The sequence below is a fragment of the Mixophyes fleayi genome, chromosome 7 (genome assembly GCF_038048845.1).
Source record: "Mixophyes fleayi isolate aMixFle1 chromosome 7, aMixFle1.hap1, whole genome shotgun sequence".
Lineage (NCBI taxonomy): Eukaryota > Metazoa > Chordata > Amphibia > Anura > Limnodynastidae > Mixophyes > Mixophyes fleayi.
Genome location: NC_134408.1, coordinates 75,224,102 through 75,235,575, shown reverse-complemented (window position 1 = coordinate 75,235,575; position 11,474 = coordinate 75,224,102). Strand labels below are relative to the sequence as shown.

At 45.1% G+C, this 11,474-nt stretch overlaps 1 protein-coding gene across 1 annotated transcript in view; it reads left to right on the top strand.

Moving 5' to 3' along the window:
• Nucleotides 1-217: 217 nt before the first annotated feature.
• Nucleotides 218-11,474, top strand: part of SLC29A4 (solute carrier family 29 member 4) — a 613,917-nt gene continuing 602,660 nt past the window's right edge. The window contains exon 1 of the mRNA XM_075181351.1: nt 218-346. The gene's annotated coding sequence lies outside the window, so the exon portion shown is untranslated. The remainder of the gene's footprint in view (nt 347-11,474) is intronic.

The window sequence follows — 11,474 nt, the reverse complement described above, 5'->3', positions numbered from 1 at the left end:
TCTTAATGCGCATGCGTTCGAATTTCCATGTTCTTTTTTTTTTTTATCAACTGATCCGTTGTCTAGGGTCGTTATTGTTGTCCGGTGCACACAGATCTTATTAGTGTTCGGGGTACTAAGAAGAGAGGTCAATAGATTTCAGTTTTACAATGTGGTCTTGATGGTTTGAGATGTTGAGGGGATACGTGACTTATTATGCAGTACATAGGAGAAGCCAGAGGAGGGCTCTGTATTCTGCAGTAACCTTTGGTGGGATAATATTAGTGGGCGGGTTAGGAAATGCATTATTTTTCTGTCTCTATTCCAGTCTGTTTCTCGGAGCAGTCCTTTGTCCTGGATCTAGGTGGTAAGATTATGTTTTTCTTTCATGTCAGTCATGTGGTATTTAGTCCGTTGACCCACTACTCAAATTATGCTACCTGATCATTTAACAGCTGATCTGGAAAAAAAAAACAACCAAAAACAAAACATAGTGTTTCTTGTACAAGGGATCTGTAGTTGGTTGTTAGCATACGGGCCATGGTTGAGCGTCATCCTTAACAGATGATAATCATAAAATCTTGGTAACAATCAACAGATGGGTCTGTTTCCTATTGTACGTACAGTGTATGTACCTACACTGTATGTACCATGCATGTAGTTGACTTTTGAATTTAATTGTAACTGTATTTTGCTCTGTAAGTATTGTGGGATGTGTTATTTGTGAAGTGCTGTAAAGGTAAAACAATATATATTTATGTTCCAGATTGATTAAAGCATTGCCATGATTTTGTATTAAGAGATTTACTGAAAAACAGCATGGTGGAAGTGTACAGTAAGTGGCACAGAAGGATTGGTGTACATGAAAACATGATAAGCTGATGTAAAATGGGGTTTGGCAGAGATTTGAATATATTGGAGAACGTAGGGCATCCTTACATTTGATTTCAGTCTGTGTTGAACATGAAACCTGTTATAGATGTTGGCATAATAATGTATATTACAACAATATATGCCATTTAAATCATTGTTTTCACCTGACTTCCTTGGCATGCAAAAATATACATTGATTCCTAAAGCATAATCTTATTTTTGGACAAAAAAGTTGTGTTTTCAAGGATTTATGTGGTACTCAGATTAATGTACATATATACGGTGCCTCTTGCGCATAAAATGCTATCTAAATTATTTTGATTTTGAAAAAAAATATTATATATTACTGACCTGCGCATCCAGGCTCAGGTGGAATAAGTACATATTTAGATTTTACTATTAATTTGAACAAAGAGATGATGACAGGGACGGATTGGCCATAGTGCCTCAGGAGGCCATCGAATGCTTTTTTCGGGGTTAAAAAAAATCAATTATGATTAGCCCGACTCAAGGCAGGTGTGACTGCTGGGCGCAGGCTACTGCCGGGGAAGAAGTAGGGAAGAAGGGGAGGTGCTAGCCCTTCCTCAGGGCCCAGCCACCTTCCCTAAAGTGGCTGTTGATCTATTCATCCATCCCTCCCTCTCTCCTCAGCCCAGTTTGGCCTTCTCCAGTCCCTGTACTGCTGCATGTAGCAGGTGCCATCCCATGTATGCATGGTGTGACGCAGAGAGAGGAGTCTCCATTGCTGCAGTAACTAGGTAAGTGTGAGGAGAAGGGGAGGGCTGCTGTACTGTTATACTGTGAATGAATGGGGGGGCTGCTATACTGTTATACTGTGTGAATGAAGGGGGAGGGCTGCTATACTGTTATAGTGTGTGAATGAAGGGGGGGGCTGCTATACTTTTATACTGTGTGAATAAAGGGGGGAGGGCTGCTATACTGTGTGAATGAAGGGGGAGAGCTGCTATACTTTTATACTGTGTGAATGAAGGGGAGGGCTGCTATACTTTTTTACTGTGTGAAATAAGCGGTAGGGCTGCTATACTGCGGGAATGAAGGGGAGCTGCTATACTGTGTGATTGAAGGGGGGGGGGCTGCTATTCTCAGCGGCAGATTTGACATAGAGCCTATGGCACAAGCGACCTTATGTAATGTGGCCGCGGATCTACTGATCTGTCCGTCCATCCCTCCCTAGCCCAGTTTGGCATCCTCCAGTCCTGGTACTGCTAAATATAGCATGGGACATGCACCACGTGACAGGTCCCGCCCCATGTGTGCGTGGTGCAACACAGAGAGAGGAGTCTCCAGTGCTGCAGTAACAAAGCAAGTGTGAGGGGAAGGGGGGGGGGGGTGGCTGCTATACTATACTGTGTGAATGAAGAGGGGCCTACTATACTGTTATACTGTGTGAATGATAGGGGTGGCTGCTGTACTGTGTGAATGAAGAGGAGGTGCTATAATGTGTGAATGAAGGGGGGCTGCTATACTATGTGAATGAATGGGGGCTGCTATACTGTTATACTGTGTGAATGAAGGGGGGCTTCTATACTGTTCTACTGTGTGAATGAAGGGGGGCTGCTATACTGTTATACTGTGTGAGTGAAAGGGGGGTTGCTATACTGTTATACTGTGTGAATGAAAGTGGATTGCTACACTGTTATATTGTGTGAATGGAAGGGGGTGTTATACTGTGTGATTGAAAGGTTGGCTTCTATACTGTTCGACTGTGTGAATGAAAGGGGGGTTGTGTGAAGATACATGGTTCCCAAATCACTCAGACACGGTATTAGAGTAAAAATAGAAGGATGACTTATTCTGCAGAACAGGATTACATACAGCACGGCCTCCCTAACAAGTGAGGAAATCCAGTGGGATATGTTCTATAGCGAATCTATGGCAAAGCATCACCTCTTGGCCAAAATCAGTCACACACATGTCCAGCTCCCAGGTTAGCCTCTTTTATCACCTCCTAATCCCACTTTGGGAACTGCCTGCCCAGGGGAGTTGCAAAAGATCTCGATTGGTGGGCTTCTTACACTATCCAGCTCCCTCCCCTACCTCCCCAGATGTCCTCCCTCTGGTGACCTCTGCTGGGTCCGGCTCCTGGCTGACTGTAAAGCTCACTAGTGGACAATAGGGAGCAAACAGAAAGAACAATGATACCTTATTCACTCAACTCCTGAGGGTTCCCTGTGGAGGTGGAATTTAAGCCCTGAAGTGCTTTTCCATGGAGATGTTACATGTCTATATAATAACCTTTATATTGAGACATTGTTCTGATTACAGTCCAAATCTAAAGCTGGGTACGCACTACACTGTTTTCGTCCAATAATCAGCTCAAACAGCCGACATACGACCGCTCGTTCAAAAGTCGGGTCAGTGTGTACAGTTACACGATGGTCGAAAGTCTGCCCAAATGGACGATTCTCGCCTCATTTGGTTGGTCGTACGGTTTAATATTTTCGTTCCAATCTCGTTTCCGCTGTGTAGTGTGTATAAACTTCCGACAAATCCACGACAATCCTCCGATACTTCCTCGACCTGGGGGACGTGTGCATGTAAATTTTTATGTCAATCACAGTCCCACGTGGTGCGGAATCCGCACATTACTGTGTTTTGTATCGATGTATATTGCACCTGTCTGGCTGCAGACCATTACACATGTGCAAAGCACGTGTGTTATTAGCCTTTGCGTCTATGATCACAAAGTATTCATATTTACTCTTTATACACTTATACCTTTATAACCTATTAAAGTTATATTAACCTTTATTAACTTATAATTGTGAAGTACCCAGAATAAACCACACAGTGTTCAAGCAACATTTTTATTGCAAGAAAAAGGTACAAAAATGTTAACGCACACAGCTGTCAGAAAGATCCGCATGAGAAGTGAGCGCGCCCATACCAATCAGAGAGCTGAATACTGCAGAGTATTGTTTTTAGTATTTAGTATTTTTAAAGGTGCTACTGGTTTGTGGCAGAACAGGTCTTGGTGTCGCTTGGGTTTCTATTCCCTTTGATTTCTTTATCTACGAAACAAGGAAATAAAAAATGTTTTACCATTTAACTTATATATCTGTAATTTATATTCAACGACATAAATACTCTCATTTTCTCACCTTTAACACTGCTCGAGATCAGTTTATATTTATATTTTGGTCCCTGTGGGGAAATCGCAATAATAGCGGGCTTAACCTCCGTACATTCTGGAAAACAGGCGCCATTTTGGTTATTATAACGGTACACGTATGTGCCCAAAGCATTTACATGTCTACACATGTTCACTGAAATACCTTTGTGTTGAACTTCTTTAGTATATTTTTCTTGTTCAATTTTTCCTTGTTTGCTAACAGGTGTAACATCAGTGGTATCTAAACAGGCCTTCTCACCGTTAATTCTTCGTTCTGACATAAAAAATTAGGTTATAAATTAGCCTTTTACATTGCTTTATGTGACACTACATCTACACTACAGGTACACTACATCTGCTACTGACCTTTTCTCTTTCATCCATCTGGGGGACACTCCTTAACCATGGGGTTGAGTCGGGGGGAGGAGTCTGGCACCCAAAGAGTTAACTTTTTTCAGCTGACAGCATATCACCCCGCCAATTCCCACATACCTCAGTTTGAATTGGGTGCCCTTGGAAGAAGGTTGCACCTGAAGAGCTCCAAGAGAGACAGTGAACAGGGTTCACTGGTTATAGGTTTTTTCCTTTTCTTTTGCAGTTTTTTTCTTTTGACAGTGGCGAGAGGCTCTGTGTAAACGGAGCTGACTCGTGGGAGAAGCGCCCCCCCGCTGACAGAGAGGAAGCAACAGGATTTCGCCTAAGTAGAATGGGGAAATCGCTGTTAGCAGAGACACAGAAGGAGATTCCAGTGGTAGGGGAATGTGTTGAGAAGCACCTCTTCCCCTCCCCCCGCTGAGTGAGCACGTGGAAGATCCCTTTTTGGCGCCAAGCTTCGAAAGGAGGACAGTTGCAGCAGTCATTTGAAGAGAAGTGCACTGTTGACACATATCTTCCCCGCTGAGTATCACTTTTATTTCTTCTGTGTGTAAGTGTGTGCATGTGTAGACATTTATATTATAAGACAATGATGTGTTGAGAGAACTGTTGTTTATGAGAAAACTATAAAGTTCTCCAAGCCTGTCTTATTTAAATCAGAAATACTATGATATGTTAATATAACCTAATCTGTATTTTCTGATAAATTGGAGAAGTGTTTGTGAATTTTGAAACGTGATTTAGTTTTTCTTATCTTGTGATGGCAGATAAAAGCAAAACAACACGTATGTCACTCACCGGACCGTGAGTGCCTTTTCCCGGACATTTAGGAACCGTGGCCGTCCACCATCCTGAGGGTCTGCGCATGCGCAGCCCTTTTCTATACTTCAGTGTATACCCCTTTAACTCAATTGGCAGATCAGGCAACACTCCCTATATTAAGCACCTGTGGTCAACACCACGTTGCCTGATCTTGGAGTCTCATTCCTCATGAGTCTCTGAAGGTGTTCCTGTATTACTCGTGTATTCAGCGCTGCTGATTCCTGTGGTTTCCAAACCACTTCTACTACTGTGGTTCCATACCACTTCTACCATCAACTGTATCATCATGACTGTTTGCTGATTCCTATCCGCTGCCTCCGTGCACTACAGTCTTCTAAACCACTTCTACGTTATTTTACATCAATGTGACTGTTTGCTCATTGCTATCCGCTGCCTCCGTGCACTCCAGCTTTTACTTCACTCACCTGCTTCTCATCAAGTCTGTTTGCTGATTCCTATCCGCTGCCTCCGTGCACTACAGTCTCCTGTTTGCAACTCGCCTGTGTTCATCATCGTGACTGCCAGCTGAATACTATCCGCTGCCTCCGTGCACTACAGTCTCCTGCTTTCAACTCGCCTGTGTTCAACATCGTGACTGCCAGCTGATTACTATCCGCTGCCTCCGTGCACTACAGTCTCATCTCATCTTTGCTGTGACTTCCTCGAGCCTGCCGCTTTCATTACCATCTGCTACACTTCGTGATCAACAGCTCCTGCCCTGCGCTGCACTCCTGTTTCCCATCGCTGTTGGTTCCTGTGGTTGCTACTGGTTACCTCCGTGTGCCGCTGAGTCCTGCTGCTGTGGTCAGCGCTATCGTCCATCTCCTGCTGATCCACTCTCCACGCCTTCACGTGTTCCACTGGTCTCTACCCTCCTGTCAGCATTGGATTTGTATCTCATCTACTACCCTCTGCTGGATCATCTCCATTCTCTTGGGTCTCCTATGAGTCCAGTTCCACGTGTTGCTGACTCCTGTGAATTCGTGTCCCTGTTGGTCTACTCACCTGTGCGCTGCACCTGCTAGACCGCTGCCTCACCTATCCAGGGACTTCCTATCCAGGCGGCCTCCCGCCGCTCAGGTACCGCTGCAATCCCATCTGACTGCTACTGCTGAACCACGGTATGCATACTTCTCATTGACTGTGCTGTGTATTGCATATCTTGCTGGACTGTGTTTGGTTCTCTCTGGAGTCTGCTATCCGCTGAGTCTATTGCCATCATTGACTGTGTTATAATTGTGCTGGACTACTTCAAGAGACTTTCTAGATTGCAGACCTGCTCAGTCATTTATATCCATATATATATCTATATTGTGCATATTACTGTGGATCGTGTATAAGGTGCCTGTGTATATCCTGTATTGCAGTCTTCCCCTGTGCACCTCCTCACATATATATTCAGTGGTACAACTTGCTGATGTCAGACCACTGATCCCTGTTTCCGGTATCACCTGTTCCATCATCCTCTCACATAGCAGTGGTACAACTTGCTGCCGCAGACCACTGACTACCCGGATACCTCCACTTGGATTCCATTCCTTCACTCAGACAGCGGTACAACTTGCTACCCGCAGACCGCTGACTCTCATCACCTCCTTGTTTCTGTTGGACATTCCTCCTCTCTATAGCAGTGGTACAACTTGCTATCGCAGACCACTGACTATCTTCACGTGTCCTTGTCCATACAGTTCCTTGTGTATTATTACCTCATTATTACCAGTGTTGCTAGTCATAGACTTTCCTGAGCATCTCATCGGCCATCATTTCATGTTCCGTGATCACCTAGCTACCAGAGTACTCGATTACCATCTACATTGCTCTGGTAAGCCTACCATCTGGTGATCCCTGGGTAAAGACTCCTAGTGCCCGTGACAGTAAGATCAGGCCATGACAGACCCAGATGTGGAACCTACCGCCAAAGAGATGCTGCAACATCTGGTTAGCCGTGTGGAGCAACAGGATGCCCGCCAACAGCTGTTACTTCAGTGTTATCAGTCATTAACCTCCCAAGGAACATCTGGACAGACTGTGACAGCTACTACTGAAGCTCCTGTGCTTTCCTCCGTTTCCCCATTGCCATCCCAGGTGTCTACAGCTTCCACGCTTCACCTGCCTACTCCGTCAAAGTACGATGGAGACCCCAAAACTTGTAGGGGTTTCCTTAACCAATGTTCAGTCCATTTTGAGCTCCAACCTCAAAATTTTTCTACCCATCGTTCCAGAGTGGCCTATCTTATCTCTTTGTTTTCAGGACAAGCCCTGGCTTGGGCCTCCCCTCTGTGGGAGAGGAACGATCCAATATTACAAGATAGTGCCAAATTCATTTCTACATTCCGAAGTGTGTTCGATGAACCAGGTCGTGTGACCTCCGCTGCTTCCAGCATCCTCCGTCTGCGACAAGGATCTCATACTGTAGGCCAGTACGTCATTCAATTTAGGATCTTAGCCTCTGAACTTCAGTGGAACACTGAAGCCCTAGTTGCCGCCTTCTGGCAGGGGCTTTCCGATAAAATTAAAGATGCACTGACTACCCAAGAGCTTCCTTCGTCACTTGAAGATTTGATCTCTCTATGCCATCGTGTTGATATGAGATTTCGTGAAAGAGAGGCTGAGAAAACGACTTCTGCTAAAGCACCTCTTCGCTCTAACCCTCAATTTCGTCCAGTGTCACCCGCTGTGATTCCCATGGAGATAGGACGTTCCAAGTTATCTTCTGAGGAGAGGAAACGAAGAGTCAAGAATAGACTCTGTATCTATTGTGCTGATTCCACTCATGTCCTCAGCTCCTGCCCTAAGAGATCGGGAAATGCCAGGCCCTAACTAGTTCTGGAGAGGTGAAGTTAGGGTCCCTGGAGTCCTCTCCATCGTCTATGAAATCTAAAGTCTGCGCTTTTGATGTGACTATTTCCTTTGCTACCAAAACCTTTGAGTCACAGGCATTGATTGATTCCGGAGCAGCAGGAAATTTTATTTCCAAATCGTTAGTAAATCAATGGTCTCTACCAGTGATTACCTTAAAAACTCCCATTACTGTGACGGCTATCGATGGATCACGTCTCATCAACGGTCTCATCACCCAGAGTACGTCTCCAGTAACCCTTCAGATTGGTGCTCTGCATCATGAAGAGATATCGTTTTTAATTCTTCCTGTTACGACAAGTCCGATTGTCCTAGGCCTTCCATGGCTTCAGTGTCACTCTCCCCAGATTGACTGGCGCACCCCTCAAGTCACGTCTTGGGGGTCTGAATGCCACCATCATTGCCTTTCCCAAGTCATTCCTCTCAAGGTACAGCAAGCTTCCATCTCAGCTATTTCACCGGGACTCCCTCCTCAATATGCTTCATTTACCGATGTTTTTGATAAAGCTCAGTCTGAACGTCTTCCTCCTCATCGTTCTTGGGATTGTCCGATTGACCTTCTTCCTGGCAAGACTCCTCCCAGGGGCCGGGTCTATCCACTCTCGTTACCTGAAACTCAAGCTACATCTGAATATATACGGGAGAACCTCCAGCGTGGGTTCATTCGACCTTCCACCTCGCCCGCTGGAGCTGGGTTCTTCTTTGTCAAAAAGAAGGATGGATCATTACGCCCTTGTATAGATTTTCGTGGACTCAATGCCATTACTATCAAGAATCGGTATCCCATTCCGTTGATCACTGAGCTATTTGACCGCATTAAGGGAGCCCGTATTTTTACTAAGTTGGATCTTCGTGGTGCCTACAATTTAATCAGAATTCGTTCCGGTGACGAATGGAAGACAGCGTTTAACACCAGAGACGGGCATTACGAATATCTGGTAATGCCTTTCGGGCTATGTAATGCCCCCGCTGTTTTCCAGGGCTTCATCAATGAGATTTTTCGGGACTTATTATATGTATGTGTCGTCGTCTACCTGGACGACATATTGATTTTTTCACAGGACCTGCCCTCTCACCACCAACATGTGGCAGAAGTCCTCTCCAGGCTACGGAAAAATTCATTGTTCTGTAAATTAGAAAAATGTTCATTCGAATTACCCCAGATTCCATTCTTGGGGTATATAGTTTCCGGAGTTGGCCTGAAGATGGATCCTGACAAAGTAAATGCTGTACTACATTGGCCCCAGCCAACTACTCTTCGTGCGATCCAGCGTTTTTTAGGTTTTGCCAATTACTATAGACGCTTCATTCAAGACTTTTCTTCCATTGCATCTCCTATTGTGGCCCTGACTCGAAAAGGGGCTAATCCTAAGCAATGGTCAACTGAGGCTATTCAAGCCTTTCAAACATTAAAAGAGTCCTTCTCTTCGGCTCCAATCCTTCGACAGCCTGATGTGACACTCCCCTTCTTCCTAGAAGTAGATGCCTCTAATGTGGGCTTAGGAGCTATTCTCTCCCAACGCTCGGAACAGCAAAAATTCCACCCTTGTGCCTTCTATTCTCGGGGTCTCCTACCCGCAGAGAAGAATTATACCATCGGGGACAAGGAATTACTGGCTATCAAAGTCGCACTAGAGGAATGGAGATACTTGTTGGAGGGAGCTCGCCATCCGGTGACGATCTTCACGGATCATAAGAACTTGTCATATCTCCAGTCTGCCCAATGCTTGAACCCTCGTCAAGCAAGATGGTCTCTTTTCTTTTCCCGTTTTGAATTAATAATTACCTTCAAACCAGCTGCCAAGAACAAAAAAGCTGATGCCTTATCTAGAGCCTTTGTTACGTCCTCTGATATAGAAGAGGTTTCCAACCATACCATTCTAGACCCCAAATGTATCTCACTGGCTGCTTCATCCACCAGAACGCTACCATTTGGGAAGACCCTTGTGCCTCCTATACTAAGGAGGAAAATCCTTTCGTGGTTCCATGCCTCTCGCTTTTCTGGACACGCCGGTGAACACAAGACTTTTGAGATCCTCTCTCGAAGTTACTGGTGGCCTTCAATGAGGAGAGACGTCAAAGAGTTCATTGCTTCCTGTGAATTATGTTCGCAATTCAAATCCTCTCGCAGAACCCCAGCAGGGTTGCTGCGACCACTACCCATTCCGTCCAAACCATGGACCCATATTAGTATGGATTTCGTTACTGACTTACCACCTAGTAAGAACCATAACACTATTTGGGTGGTAGTGGACAGATTTTCGAAGATGGCTCATTTCATCCCTCTGTCTGGTTTGCCCTCCTCGTCTATCCTGGCTGAACATTTCATTAAAGAGATCTTCCGTATCCATGGATGTCCATCTGAGATTGTGTCTGATAGAGGAGTACAATTCGTGTCCAGATTCTGGCGAGCCCTTTGTAAAACCTTGGGCATACGATTAGCACTCTCATCTTCTTACCATCCGCAATCCAATGGACAAACCGAACGTGTCAATCAAGATCTTGAGACTTTTATAAGGATATTTTCATCAGCCAATCAAGACAACTGGGTAGAGTTACTCCCTTGGGCTGAGTTCGCCCATAACAACATGTACCATGAGTCATCATCCAAAACTCCATTTTTTGTGGTCTACGGTCACCATCCGTCTTTTCCGGAATTTCCTGCCCTCCCGCCCACCCAAGTTCCTGCGGTGGAAACTGTTTGTCAGACCTTTAAAAATATCTGGTCTCAGGTCAGAACCTGTTTAAAGAAGACATCTGTCAAATATAAATCTTTCGCTGATAAGAAGAGGCGGGCTATTCCACCACTAAAAATTGGAGATCGTGTCTGGTTATCCACAAAAAATATTCGTTTGAAGGTTCCATCCATGAAATTCGCCCCTCGTTTTATTGGTCCATATAGGATCATTCAAGTTATCAATCCAGTATGTGTGAAACTCCTTCTTCCTAAGAGTCTTCGGATTTCTAATGCCTTCCATGTATCCTTGCTCAAACCTCTTATTATCAACCGTTTCTCAACTCCTCCCTCAGCTCCGCAGCCAGTTCAAGTTCATCAGGAGGAGGATTTTGAGATTACCGAGGTACTAGATGCAAAAATTTCGCGAGGAGTCCTCCACTTCCTCGTTCATTGGAAGGGCTTTGGTCCTGAGGAGCGCTCTTGGATCAAAGCTGAAGATCTTAATGCTCCTGCCCTTTTGAAGAAGTTTTACTCCAAAAATCCGGACAAGCCCGGTTCCAGGCGTTCTGTGCCCACCTTTAAAAGGGGGGGTACTGTCACTCACCGGACCGTGAGTGCCTTTTCCCGGACATTTAGGAACCGTGGCCGTCCACCATCCTGAGGGTCTGCGCATGCGCAGCCCTTTTCTATACTTCAGTGTATACCCCTTTAACTCAATTGGCAGATCAGGCAACACTCCCTATATTAAGCACCTGT